Source organism: Schistocerca americana, chromosome 3 (assembly GCF_021461395.2).
Source record: "Schistocerca americana isolate TAMUIC-IGC-003095 chromosome 3, iqSchAmer2.1, whole genome shotgun sequence".
NCBI lineage: Eukaryota > Metazoa > Arthropoda > Insecta > Orthoptera > Acrididae > Schistocerca > Schistocerca americana.
Genome location: NC_060121.1, coordinates 733495265 through 733510457, shown reverse-complemented (window position 1 = coordinate 733510457; position 15193 = coordinate 733495265).

The following is a 15193-nucleotide window of genomic DNA, read 5'->3' as shown; positions in this document are numbered from 1 at the left end:
AGGACTTGAGCACGAGCCTTGCGGATGGCTGTTTTTTCCTCTATAAACCGTATTATATGATCTGCCAATATTACTTCGCAGGTCGAATAGTATTCGGAATGGGTCAAGAGTCAAGTGGCTATATAACTCTCTACGCTCGCAAATCTCCCTTACGCTGTTGTTATGCGTCATACACGAGATCCAGAATAGAATCGGTACATCCGTTCCCGTTCTTTTAATTTCCAAAACAATCTTTCCCGCACTTCAGGCGTACTTTCAGTCTACGTAACATTTTCAAATTACTCAAACTAAAAAGTTTTATAGGGTGATCAAAACATAAAAACTCTGAAATTGTGCACTGAACACCTGTTTTTAACGTTATACAGCGGCTAATCAAAGTACAGATTAAAAATTTTTTTGCTTAATGGCTCATGTTCTGAGAGTTCATACACCTGGTAGAACTAAACCAGGCCTCATATGAATAGACAAAAACTATTTGTCGATAGTGCTTCATTCAGAACTGAACACAACAGTGTTGTTGGAATGCCATAATTCTTGAACAACAGAAAATGTCTGTAATAATGATATAGGTTCATTTTGATAGTTTTGTCAGACGTTGATCTTTAAATTCTCCGTTGCGTCATGATCTTGCGAAACTTTTCATCTGAGCGGTGGTTTGGGTCAGCGCTCGAGTCGAATTATGTTCAAGCGATGTTTTTATTGTTTCATTTACATTGTACCAACTCATTTCGGGGCTGTATTATATTGACCGTCCTGCCAGTATAGCAGTCCACTTACTAATGTTTCCAATCTCTTCTGATTTGGTGGGGATCCTGAACACTAGAAGAATGTCCTGCTTAAAATTTGTACGTGGCATTTTCTCAATACTAGCTCTACAAACCAACTATCGTTTAATCAAAACTATCCTTTAATCGAAACGTTTCTTCGTTCTAATTTCTGAGAAGATACTTTACAAACAGCGGTGAGATAACAATCTTGATAGATCCTGCAGGTATTTTTGCTTTAATTAGAGCAATCGTGATAAATTCTGCAGGAATTTTGCTTTAATTGGAGCACTCGTGATAAATTCTGCAGGTATTTTTGCTTCAGTTAGAACAGAAAGTTAGAAATAAGGCAATAAAATGTTATGGATAATGAGATATTCATCTGTTGGCTTTGAGGTAATACCTCTGCATATCACAGGCAGGAAAATGTTTCCCCATGTCTGTACCAGATCTAGGACACGAAGTGGAAATGTCGAAGAACACTGGAGTAAGCATAAGGAAAGTTCTAAAACTTCCTTTATACAAATAATGAAAGTCACGCGAGCAGAATGAGAAATTAGGCCGAGTTATACAAACTTTCCATGAGTTCACACGGTCATTAATAAGATGATGTACGTAGTACTACGCAACGTTTTTTAACAGATTACAGTCATAAACACCAATGAGAGTCTAAATCTCGTCCTATAGCAAACTACAAGAGCTAAAGCCAAATACTGTACCACTTCTCACATATATATAACACAGAGATGTAATTATTTGTATTTTTATCTGTTTTAGTGCACGATTTGGGTAAATATTAGCAGAAGCAGCAGAGGTAGGAGCAGATGTAGAAGTGATGCGCTTTCTTAACGAAAAATTGAGATCTAGTCGTTCTTTAAAAAAGATACGTCGTTAAAATTTAGATAAAAAAAGAAGCAGCAGAATCCTGCGAGCCAGTGAGGAACGCTTCGCACATGGCTGCCAAGGCTAAAGATTCATTAGAGCTTAGGAGAGGATTTGTAGTTCCTCATTTGCATTTCTAACGACGGCTTTGTCGTACAGCTGACATGTAAGTGGATTCTCCCGATTCTACGCTCTGCATCGTCTCGCTGTCTCTCTCTTTCTTGGCACACACACACAAACACACACACACATACACACATGCGCATGCGGGCGCGCGCGAGTGTGAGAGAGAGAAAGAGAGAGAGAGAGAGAGATGCGCATGTGCGCACGTACATTTAATTAGGCTACTACAGAGTCAGATCCTCTATTTTACCTCTACCATCTTGCAATTACAAACGTGAGAGACTTTCGTGAAGTATTGCAAGCAACAAGTGCTTAAGATAAACAGTAATTCAAAGGTTCAAATATAAACGGGGCACCAAAAACGATATGCCATCTGGTATATTAGTTTTAACGATTATATGTCGATACTGATGTGCGGAGAACTTACTGATTACTAACGCAGATCAGTGGCACACGTTTCTCTTGACGGGACATCCACAACTGTTAATCATTGTTAGTGGTAAAACCCGCTACAGCTATCAAAATTATTTATTTCTAAAAAGGAAATCACTACTTTGTTTCAGGTCGTATGTCCCATCTTCAGGTACATCTGCAAAATTTTAAGTGAATAGTAACAGCTATCTACATGGTTAAAATAATCAAAACTAAACAGAACCAACAGTAATTCTTACTTCAGTAGACCTGCTTATAGTCACCCAGTCCAAATACCCATTCCAGTTCTCGATCGGAGTCAGTCGGCAGATGATGAGAAGCTAAACCCACATATACAGTCTCCGGTGGCGACCGTAATCTTGGTGTTTCAAAAATTTAACAAAGAAATGAAACATTACGTCGCAAGTTCACTGAATCTTTATGCCTAAGGATGCACGCTTAGTTACTGACGTATTGTGATGAAGGTTCAAATGGTTCAAATGGCTTTGAACACTATGGGACTTAATTTCTGACGTCATTAGTCCCCTAGAACTTAGAACTACTTCAACCTAACTAACCTAAGGACATCACACACACCCATGCCCGAGGCAGGATTCGAACCTGCGACGTAACGGTCGCGCGGTTCCAGACTGCAGCGCCTAGAACCGCTCGGCCACTCTGGCCGGCTGTGATGAAGGAAGTTAGTGCTGAGTATGCTTGGCAATATACGAGGCATTCTAAAAGTAAAGAAACTTACTTTGTTTCTCCATATATGTTTGTTCAATATAATGAAAGAACACTTATTTGACAAGATATTTTGATGTCTCAGCAATTTTTCTACGTTGTCACCGCTCAAATTTAAAATATTTGTTGCTAGCGCTTGACAAGCTTTTCTTTTCCTTCTGTATACTCAGCCGTCATATATTTGTTGAACCAATCAGTAATGAACTCTTTCAATCCGTTGTCACTTCCATAGAGCTTTCCACAGAAAGAAAAAAAATCCTTCAATTTGGGTTAAGAGAAGTAGTCGCTCGGCGCCAAGTCGGGCCCATAAGGCGGGTGTTCAAAAACTTGCCGCAAGTCCTTCCCCAGTGGCGCAGTACGAGGATGAGAAGAGGGCTGAAAAAGTACAATGCCGTTGGACACCGATACACGCCGTTTCTTTTTAACGTCGTGGCAGGCTCGATGAACGGTCTGACAGTAGGCCGCAGCATTTATGACCTCTCTGCTAAGTATTATCAAAAGTCCTCTCCATCATTGTCGTACCGACTGAGAGAAGTCAGTGCACCTCCAATTTGCTATTTTTTGTGGTCCACTGTCAACAGTCGAGAAATCCGCCGCGCAAAAGGTTTTCTACAGTATATTCCAAATTACCACTCCCCATCCTGATCACGAAATTTCAGAACAGCACAAGCTCAGTCCGTCAATAGTGAAACGTCTACTCTACTGAATTTTTTCGTAAGTCCCTGATTTCAGTTCGTCTGTCACAATTGAATGATGGCGTGATAAAAATGGTTCAAATGGCTCTAAGCACTATGGGACTTGACGTCTGAGGTCATCAGTCCCCTAGACTTATAACTACTTAAATCTAACTAACCTAAGGACAGCCGGCCGAAGTGGCAAAGCGGTTCTAGACGCTACAGTCTGGAACAGCGCGACCGCTATGGTCGCAGGTTCGAATCCTGCCTCGGGCATGGATGTGTGTGATGTCCTTAGGCTAGTTAGGTTTAAGTAGTTCTAAGTTCTAGGGGGTCTGATGACCTCAGATGGTAAGTCCCATAGTGCTCAGAGCTATTTGAACCATTTGAACCTAAGGACATCACACACATCCATACTCGAGGCAGGATTCGAACCTGCGACCGTAGCAGCCGCTTGGTTCCGGACTGAAGTCGGCCTGATAGTTCTTCATCATGAATATTCTTTCATTCGCCGTTATACATAATGTACAAATTTCTAACTGAAGCTTGAGTGTTCACATTTCCATAAACGTTGGTTATCTGTAAATTTATGACCCACATTAATACTTGGAACAAGAAGGAAACCGCCGGCCAGTGTGGCCGAGCGGTTCCAGGCGCTTCAGCCCGGAACCGCGCGACCGCTACGGTCGCAGGTTCGAATCCTGCCTCGGGCATGGATGTGTGTGATGTCCTTAGGTTAGTTAGGTTTAAGTAGTTCTAAGTTCTAGGGGACTGATGACATCAGCAGTTAAGTCCCATAGTGCTAGGAGCCATTTGAACAGTACGAACGTCACACTTAGAGACATTGTCAATTTAGTCAATCATTTGAAAATCGCCCAATTAAAAACTGTGAACGAGCGTTACTGCTCGTTTTTTATTGCATACTGGTGCCGTCGCTTAGGAAGGGCCATGTTACGGCGCCGGGGATGAGGGAGAAGTGCGTGGTACGTCAGGTCAAAACGGCCATCATCCATGAAACTGTTCAGGGGCACCAAACGACCGTAACGTTCAACAAATCATCACTGTTGATTTATCACAGTTCTTGGATCCTGTTACAAAGCAGGTCCGATATTCCTCGTCTCGGAGCCCAGGAGAAGCTCCGTCGAGTTTGAAGAATCAGGGGAAGTGTCACTGGGAGACCTAGGTTTTGACACAGTCGTATGGCGCGTTCGGGTGGCTCAGTCAGTTCAAACTTTGCCCACTGAACATGAACACGCGGTTCCGAGAAGCAGCCTGCTACACACATTTCATTTCTCCGAATGTTTCATTACAAACTGCAGTGGGCTGGACAGAATACTTTTAGCCTTCAAAGCCTTCAAAAGGTTCGGACTGCAGACGCCTCTGCCATTCGGGGAAAAAGAGGGAAAGGTGATGGTTTAGCGCCCCTTCGATGACGAGGTCCTTAGATCGCAGTTTCGGACTAGAGAAGGGTAGGGAAGGAAATCGGCTGCTTATATTTCAAAAGAGACACCCAGGCCTTTGCCTTTTATCGATTTCAGGAAGCCATGGTGAAGCTGAAACTAAATAGCACGTCGGGGATACGAGACACGCGCCGTTCGAAGTAGATCCCTGTTAGCTACCCACCAAGTCACCTCGGTCAGTCTGAATACGAGAAATACGGATGACTCAAACGTGAGTAGCTATAGCGCTCCGCCAGTATTCCGTGATGTTTACGTCACTGCTCCAGGTAACAGACGTAAATATTACAACCAGTGATTATTGGTTTTTCGTCTTAAGTTTAATGCACTTAATTAAAGAGTACTTTACACCAGACATTTTCGCTTTTCTTTACAAAGCATATTCTGTAGTCATTTTGGAAATATAGATACATGATATGTTTGTACATTTTGGTTTTACACATTAAAAAAAGTATTTCTTTATAAAGTTGGCGTGCAATATACTTGTTGTGTTTCTGACTCTCGTTTTGTTGTTACTCGAGGCTGGGGTCGAAAGAAACTTGGTTGTACATTTACTCTTGGCAGTTTTTCGCCTTTTTTGAGACCACAATTTCGTACGCTGCATTTATGTTATTTACACTTCTCATCACTTCACGGCGGCCGGACTGGCCGTGCGGTTCTAGCCGCTACAGTCTGGAACCGCGAAACCGCTACGGTCGCAGGTTCGAATCCTGCCTCGGGCATGGATGTGTGTGATGTCCTTAGGTTAGTTAGGTTTAAGTAGTTCTAAGTTCTAGGGGACTGATGACCTCAGAAGTTGAGTCCCATAGTGCTCAGAGTCATTTGAACCATTTGAGCCATCACTTCACATAACTTCTCAACCGACATAGAGCTGCAGTTACATGAGTTCCGCACTCAGTACAGTATTTATGTTTATTAATTTGTTTTTCTGTGCAGGTTGTAAGCGTCGCCAACCTTCGAATGCATTCTTTTTTGTATTTGTGTGTGTGTGTGTGTGTGTGTGTGTGTGTGTGTGTGTGTTTGTGTGTGTGTGTTTGTGTTTGTGTGTAAGTGTGGTTTTTTGGGTGTCAATGAATGAAAATTAGTGCAGATGTCTTATATGCTCAGCAGAGATGTGAGCGGAGGGGGACTGAGAGTAGTGGTTCGAATTTTGGAGGGGGGGGGCTGTTGAGGCGGGGGGGGGGGGGGGGATAGTGGTTATAGGGAAAGGAACTGGGAGGAGATGGTAGAGGTGAACCTGAACTGACTGCAGGTGGTAAAGAGTGGGTGATATATGTAGGAGTGTGGTGATACGTCTATATTTAATACTAGCTGACAGACCTGGCCCTCCCCGGCTGTTCATTCTTCCAATTTTGTGTTAAAAAGAAAAACATGAACTGTGTTTGGAGCAAAATATCAAAAAAGTTCATTCGTGAAAACACCTTTGAAATTATGAAACAGCTGTACAAAGAGATATGCATCATGTACAAATGTGTAAGTACAGTGGCTCCATTTGTAAATATCACGATTTTGTAAACTTCTCTATGGCAACGCCTTTCCATAGCTCTAACGATGACTATTGTTTTCGCAGTTGAGAGCTGTCAAATGTGTTGCCACGTGCAGGGATTTCCTTAAGCTGACTCTACTGTAGAAATGTCTTAATAATAACGAATAAATGTATTAAAACTTCATGTATGATGTGGAATTGTCTCAGGGTTTATGACGTCACATCTCTTGAACTATGTGTCGTGCAATGATATATTTGTGTAGATACATTCAGCGGCTTATGTGGATACTGTCTGCGAATTGCGTTGCGAACAGAGTTAGTATCAAAGAAGTAATAAATTTAAACGTCATGCATGCTGCGGCAGTTTTTGATGCACATCAGTGTTTATGACGACCTATCTCCTATACGTCATACAATGATATGATTGTGTAGGTACATTCAGTGGCATACGTGGAGATAAGTGAATATTTTTTTTTCTTGATCTGTTGGGATTTATCAGTTGAACACGGCCGTTGAAAGCTACTCTCCTGTTCCTAATCATGTCTGCATTTCTTTCAATAAGTATATAAAGATCACTATTATGACGTTTTCTGCATTATGTTGCTCTTTGACTGGTCCCAAAATTTTCCTTAATATTTCTCTTTATGTGATTTCCAGTGCTTCCATCATCGCCTTCTTGTTGAGAGTGAAACACTGCCGCATAAAGTGCTTCTGCACGAATTGCTGTAGACTGTTGTGTAAGTTTAGTATTGATGTATATTTATTTCTTGCTGTATATGTCCTTAGTGATGCACTATGCTGTTTTCATCTGACTAATTCTTGCCGTAAAGGCTTCTTTCTCCGAAATGTCTTGTTCAGTTACTTCTCGTAGATACCTGAACGCGTAAGTTCTCTCAATTTCTCCGTATTTAGTTTTCAAATATTATCATTATCATTATTATTATTCTTTCTTTTCTCAGACGTTATGTCTGGTCAAAAATGGAAAGTGACGCGGACTTTGATCAAGCGTGACTTCCTTTTAACTGTACGGTATATGTTACATTGCATTTAGGAACTTTCGGGTAATTGAACTTGTATCAATAATTACGGATTTCTGTAGTTGTATATATAAGTTTGGGTGTAGCTGTATTGCATTGATGTACTGGTGGATATTGTGTGGTATGACTCCTGTAGTTGATAGTACAATTGGTACAATGTCAACTTTATCCTGATGCCACATGTCCTTGACTTCCTCAGCCAGTTGGATGTATTTTTCAATTTTTTCTCCTGTTTTCTTCTGTATATTTGTTGTATTGGGTATGGATATTTCGATTAGTTGGGTTAATTTCTTCTTTTTATTGGTGAGTATGATGTCAGTTTTGTTATGTGGTGTTGTTTTATCTGTTATAATGGTTCTGTTCCAGTATAATTTGTATTCATCATTCTCCAGTACATTTTGTGGTGTATACTTGTATTTGGGAACGTGTTGTTTTATTAGTTTATGTTGTATGGCAAGTTGTTGATGTATTATTTTTGCTACATTGTCATGCCTTCTGGGGTATTCTGTATTTGCTAGTATCGTACATCCGCTTGTGATGTGGTCTACTGTTTCTATTTGTTGTTTGCAAAGTCTGCATTTATCTGTTGTGGTATTGGGATCTTTAATAATATGCTTGCTGTAATATCTGGTGTTTATTTTTTGATCCTGTATTGCAATCATGAATCCTTCCGTTTCACTGTATATATTGCCTTTTCTTAGCCATGTGTTGGGTGCGTCTTGATCGATGTGTGGCTGTGTTAGATGATACGGGTCCTTGCCATGTAGTGTTTTCTTTTTCCAATTTATTTTCTTCGTATCTGTCGATGTTATGTGATCTAAAGGGTTGTAGAAGTGGTTATGAAATTGCAGTGGTGTAGCCGATGTATTTATATCAGTGATTGCTTTGTGTATTTTGCTAGTTTCTGCTCGTTCTAGAAAGAATTTTCTTTAATTGTCTACCTGTCCATAATGTAGGTTTTTTATGTCGATAAATCCCCTTCCTCCTGCCTTTCTGCTTAATGTGAATCTTTCTGTTGCTGAATGTATGTGATGTGTTCTATATTTGTGGCATTGTGATCGTGTAAGTGTATTGAGTGCTTCTAGGTCTGTGTTACTCCATTTCACTACTCCAAATGAGTAGGTCAATATTGGTATAGCATAGGTATTAATAGCTTTTGTCTTATTTCTGGCTGTCAGTTCTGTTTTCAGTATTTTTGTTAGTCTTTGTCTGTATTTTCCTTTTAGATCTTCTTTAATATTTGTATTATGTATTCCTAGTTTTTGTCCGTATCCTAGATATTTATAGGCATCTGTTTTTTCCATCGCTTCTATGCAGTCACTGTGGTTATCCAATATGTAATCTTCTTGTTTAGTGTGTTTTCCCTTGACTATGCTATTTTTCTTACATTTGTCTGTTCCAAAAGCCATATTTATATCACTGCTGAATACTTCTGTTATCTTTAGTAATTGGCTGAGTTGTTGATTTGTTGCTGCCAGTAGTTTTAGATCATCCATGTATAGCAAATGTGCGATTTTTTGTTGGTATGTTCCAGTAATATTGTATCCATAATTTGTATTATTTAGCATGTTGGATAGTGGGTTCAGAGCAAGGCAGAACCAGAAAGGACTTAATGAGTCTCCTTGGTATATTCCACGCTTAATCTGTATTGGCTGTGATGTGATATTATTTGAATTTGTTTGGATATTAAGTGTGGTTTTCCTATTTTTCATTACTATGTTTAGGAACTGTATCAATTTAGGATCTACTTTGTATATTTCCAATATTTGTAGTAACCATATTATTATTATTATTATTATTATTATTATTATTTAATTCAGAGCTGAGTGATCAACGTAAATGGATGCCATGCGGACATCTCGGGTTCGATCCTTGGTAAGAGAACTGGTGCGGGGTGAACTCAACCTAGTGATGCTAACTGAGGATGTAACTGAATGACGATCAGCGGCACGAGGGTCTGAAAAACAGGCAAAACGGCCACGAGAGCGGTGTGCCGATCACATGACCGCCCATACCGCATCCACATGATATCGCCAAGCAGACGATGAGGCAGCGGCCGATCGACATCGCTCAGGTCTTCAAGGACTGGACAAAGAGTTCATTAATTTGGCATTGCCAGTATCCAGAAGCCAACAAAAGATAACCACTCTGAACTATATTTTCTGTAAATAGCGGCTTTGTCGTGGTAGTCCTACCTGGATATGAGGATTTCTTAACCTGATAGCGTTACATTGTGGTTTACAGTATTAGTTGGAGTCACAAGATTACGTAAAAAATGTGGATGAACAAAAGTACGGTTAGCCTCAATAAAACGTAAAGATGCATTATGATAAGTGATGCGACGGCTACGGTCACAGGTTCGAACCCTGCCTCTGGCATGGATGTGTGTGATGTCCTTAGGTTAGTTAGGTTTAAGTAGTTCTAAGTTCTAGGGGACTGATGACCTCAGAAGTTAAGTACGATAGTGCTCAGAGCCATTTGAACCACTTGATAATTTACCGTCAACTGTTCAAATGTATTAAAATTGTTGTAAATCTGTAACACGATAGACGCCAGGACGTAAAAATAAATAAGAAAGCAACGCATTGGCAGAATTATGTTTTCAGGTGTACTTCAGGATCAAACCGCTGAAAAGCAAATTAGTTGTGTTGCTTCGAATGACCATTTCAGTTCCCTTCCGCATTATTAATCTTTCCTGCTGAGACACCCTGCGTATGGACACAGACGGTGTGTCTGGAATTCTCTGGAGCTCGCGCCCCGCCCGTATACGTCGAGTTACGGGGCCGGTCAGCGAGAATATTAGCACAACGCGATTTTGCAACGGAGCTGCAAGCTACTAGTAGTCAGTAGATAGCCATGTTAAGTTTCTTGCTTGTCAAGCACCGTTCTGGAGACTCAGGAGAAGAATATGGCCGTGGTTGAGCAACGAAGCGGTCAGCATGTTAGCCACGACTGCACGCGGCTGGATACGAACCCCGACCTGCGCGCTGAGCGACGGGACGGTCGAGCTATCGACCTGGCCTTTCCCCCCACCCCTTCAATAATACACAACGTCCAACGCTGCTGGGACTCAGTGCACATTTGCCGTTGAAGCCACGTTTTCTTCTTCTTCTTTTTTTTTTTTTTTTTTTTGCAGAAACTTGCAAAAAGTCAGTTTGAATTGGCGTACGTTTGCATTACGAGTAAAACAAAAGACAGGGAACTGAGAGAGGTTACAAAGAGTGAGGAAAATTTTTAGGAATTTTGCATCACTGTCAGGTGTTTTAGCGAAATTAAGTTTCCCGCCCATGTCAAATATAAACACAATATGTAAGAAAATTACAAGGTGAAGCAAAGAGGATAGGCTATTAGGAAACGGAATTGGTGTATTTTGCGCAATACATAAGAAACAAATCCATCGAGATACAAACTGAAGCTCTTTGCTAGAGGTTTGCGAAAGACTCAGCATCAAGGGTACCGACAGACGTGTAAATGGGTCCTTTTGTCGACCCCCAGACTCACACCAGATTATTAGTTATACAGCCGTCAATCGAGGACACTTTAATCATCCAACATCCATTTGTGAAAATTACTGCTTTTTAAGTGATGAGGTAGATGGCAAAAACTGCAGAGAGGTACAGAGATTGAAATACACACAATAAATAATTGAAGGCATTGGCTGAAAGCCATTCGCGGTGGACCGCTTCACATCACCAGAAGACTGATGACAAATGAAATGGGCCAGAGCTACAAAACAATACTAAGGAAATGTTTGCTCTTGAACAGGTAGTTTGGAAGTACCCAGGAGCCAACAAAAGATAACCACTCTGAACTACATTTTCCGCAAATAGCGGCTTTGTAATGGTAGTCCTACCTGGATATGAGGATTTCCTAACCTGAGCAAGGAGGGTATAACAGAGAGGAGAAAGAAGATGAGGTCAGCCTTCTGCATGACGAGAGAGATATAAAATAAAAAGAATATATCCACAGAGGCAAAGATAAGCCACTACAAGGCAACGGTGAGGAATGCAGTATTATATGCTGCTGAGACGATGAAACTAGGAAGAAATGGGGCAGAACAACTAGAGAAAGAAGAGAGAAAAATACTGAGAAAAATACTAGGTCCGAAAAGAGGTGGAGGGAGGTGGATGTGAAGACCTAGGGAAGAATTGTACCGGAACATGAGAACAATATTCGAGGAAATCAGACTCAAAAGGACAAGGTTTGCTGGACATGTAGTTAGGGTGAGTATGGACAGAACGACGAAGAGAGTGTGGGAAACATCAGGGAGGACAAGGGGAAAGGCAGGAACCAAGTGGGGTGTTGAACTTCGGAAAGACTGGTTGGAATTGGGGATCAAGGTCGAAGGAAAGGAAAATTGGAGGAACAAATATACACCGACCAATATGCCGGAGATTAATGACAGAGAAGAATACAGGAAAAGATTAGAGTGTCACCAGTGGAGCTGACAGGAGAAACGGACACTGAAGATCTCGGGAGAAGAGCGGGACAGAAGAAGAGAAAGAATGAAGAGGTTCTGGGAGAAGAAGAGGAAAATGCAGTCCACTAAGGGGCTACCCGTGGTCCTACAGAGGCCGTAACGCAAGAAGAAGGAGAAGAAGGTAGTTTGAAAGCTCACTATTTGCCGCTACATATTATATCTAATGGCAGGAAATAGACCCATCCTCTCTGAGGACGTTCACGTTGAACGACGCATGGGAGACACTCCTGAAGACCACAGCTCTCCTCGGAGCACCAGCGGTGCCCTCACACTGAGGTCAATATAGTGCTGAGCATCTGAGTGCCTAGTCCCAGCTCAAGATTTCAGCTACACTAGTCAACATCAAGGAGTACAGGTTTCTGATGAAATATATTTAGTTAATGTTGAACATTGTGCCTCAAGAAAACAGTTTTTTAGTTACTGCATGAAGTGATGCTTCATTAGTCAATGACAGTTGTAAATTGTCCACTACTCCTGTGACAAAGAAGTGTGTCAAAAGTATTAAAATATTTTATGCATTAATGTAATAAAGTGAAGTAATATTTCATGTGTTCTTATTTGATGAGCCTTCTCCCAGAGCAAACAAAGAACCCACACTTGTGGCCAGACGATTGTAGTTTCGCCTGGTCACAACAAACCACTGTAAGTAGAAAGACCTACTTGTTCAGTGAACTACATAAAGAGGCAGCAGTGTCACATCTTAAGGAAGTACACTAAACATTATTCTCTGGGCAAAGCGCGTACGGGAACTGTGACTCTAGTTTAGAACAGTAAATGACCAAGTGCTGGATATATATGTACATAGTAGAACTGTTTGCGATGAGAGCGACCTGCATAGTGTATAACCATTGTAAAAGAACATTTAAAGAACTTCCCTATACTGCCTAATAGGTATTAAACAAAGCAAAATCTATAGACAGAGCGATGCTGCATGAAGCGCATTTAGCTGACAAAAGAACAATGCATGAAGACTTCAACGAATGCCGGAGCAGATACTTACCGAAGCAAGCCTCACAGACTCCAAATGAAATCTGTTCGTACGTAAAGGGTCTCAGTGTTACTCCACACAATCGTGGATGACCATGGAACTGACACTGAGAATACCAAAGCGAGAGAATAGCTTCTCCACACCGTTTACAAATGTTCCTTTGCATACTGAAATCAGGAGTAGTGCACCAGTTAAAATTTCATTGCTCTACGAACATAAGTAAAGTTGATTATTAGTTGATGGATTATTAGTGTGAATGACGCTCACACCCTTGTAAAAGAAAGCTAGCCAAAGTTATTCACAAAAATTTACGCCCAATAACATCGACATCAATGTGCAATAGAATGTTAGAACATATTCTCAGCTCAAACGTAAATGAGGTATCTCCAACAGAATTGCTTTCCTACAAGTTAACCAACATGGGTACAAAAGTCATTAGTCATGAGCAATCTAACTTGCACTTTTGTCACTTGATGTACAGAATGCTACGGATTGAGGCAACCAAGTGCTTGCATAATGTGGTGTCTTCCGAAAAGCATTTAACTCGGTACGTACCAACGTTATTAATGAGTTTATCTTCGAAAGTTATCGAGAAAGAAGTACATTCAGGCGTGCCCCTGTGAAGTGTGACTTCCGCTGTTCATGTTTCGTATTAAAGACCATAGCAGGTAATACTGATAACAACTTCAAAATTTTTGCCGATGATGTAGTTATCTATAATGTAGTACCGTAGTGACCTACGACTACAACGTCATGTATAGAAGTACATGATAGCATAGGGCAGATTTAAAAACAACTAGTGTACGACAGCTTAACTGATTTATGAACTGCTAAACAGCACGAAAGGAAAATGTTCCTCAGTAGATAACACAGCCTCTATCGAATGGTGCCCTTCCAGCAACGACTACACCGTGTTTGTTCTACACTGACAGGGGAACATAATCAAACTGCCCTCATATTTTAAGGAGAAATATCACACTTACAAGGTATCAAACACAGTAATCGATACTGAGCGAAAATTTGGGCCATAATTCTGACGTAAGCAGTTCTGAATTCGCAGTTTTTTAAACTTTTTCGTGCACCAGTTGCTACTGGCTCCCACCCACTGTCGACCACCTAATGCCCGAGCGCGAGTGGAGTAAGAGGTTTGACTAGATAATGTCGGTGAAAGAAGAAGCATTAATCCTTTGTTCATTGCGTCAAAGTGGGCGGTTCCCAACCTGGAGCTGGTGCCAGAGATGTCTTTGCTGAGAACACTTTCGTGTCGTGAATCACAAATGTAATGTATATTAATGAAATGAATGGGTGTATCGTTAAGAAAGAAGCGTAGCACTATTTAATTATTAAAACAGCTATTTTGCGTTATTTCTTTGGTCTGTAAAAGCGACACTGTGAAAGTGAAGTAGATTTTCAGGAATCTGTTATTCTTCAACGTGATTGGTATGATTAAATAGTATATCGAAAATCGATAACATCATTTCATAAGAATTCTTCAGTTCCTCAGATTACAGGATATTAATAAACGAATATGTTCGTGAGGTAAATATACAACCTCTACCGAGTATTGTCCTTCCAGCAGCAGCAGAAACGTGTTTATTCTTCACTGACAAGCGAACATTACGAACCCGACCTCATATTTTAAGGAGAAAAGCTCACGCTTACAAGATATCAGCCCCACCTGAAATGTGGGCCATAATGCAAACAGTATGCAGTAAAATAACGCAGTAAACGTGTAAAATAATATATGTTCAAGAACGAGATTTCAAAACATGTTCGACGGACATGACCCTCCCTCTTCTCAAACTTTCAACATCCATCGAGTAGGAGAACTCTGGTTGTCACTAAACAGTGGTCAACACACGGGGCCGGCCGGAGTGGCCGAGCGGTTCTAGGCGCTACAGTCTGGAACCGCGCCGCCGCTGCAGTCGCAGGTTCGAATCCTGCCTCGGGCATGGATGTGTGTGATGTCCTTAGGTTAGTTAGGTTTAAGTAGTTCTAAGTTCTAGGGGACTGATGACCTGAGAAATTAAGTCCCATAATGATGAGAACCATTTGAACCAAACCAACACACGGGACTCCCAGACTGGAGGATGACGGTTCACATCCCCGTTCCGGCATCCAGATTTAGATTTTCCAATATTTCCCTA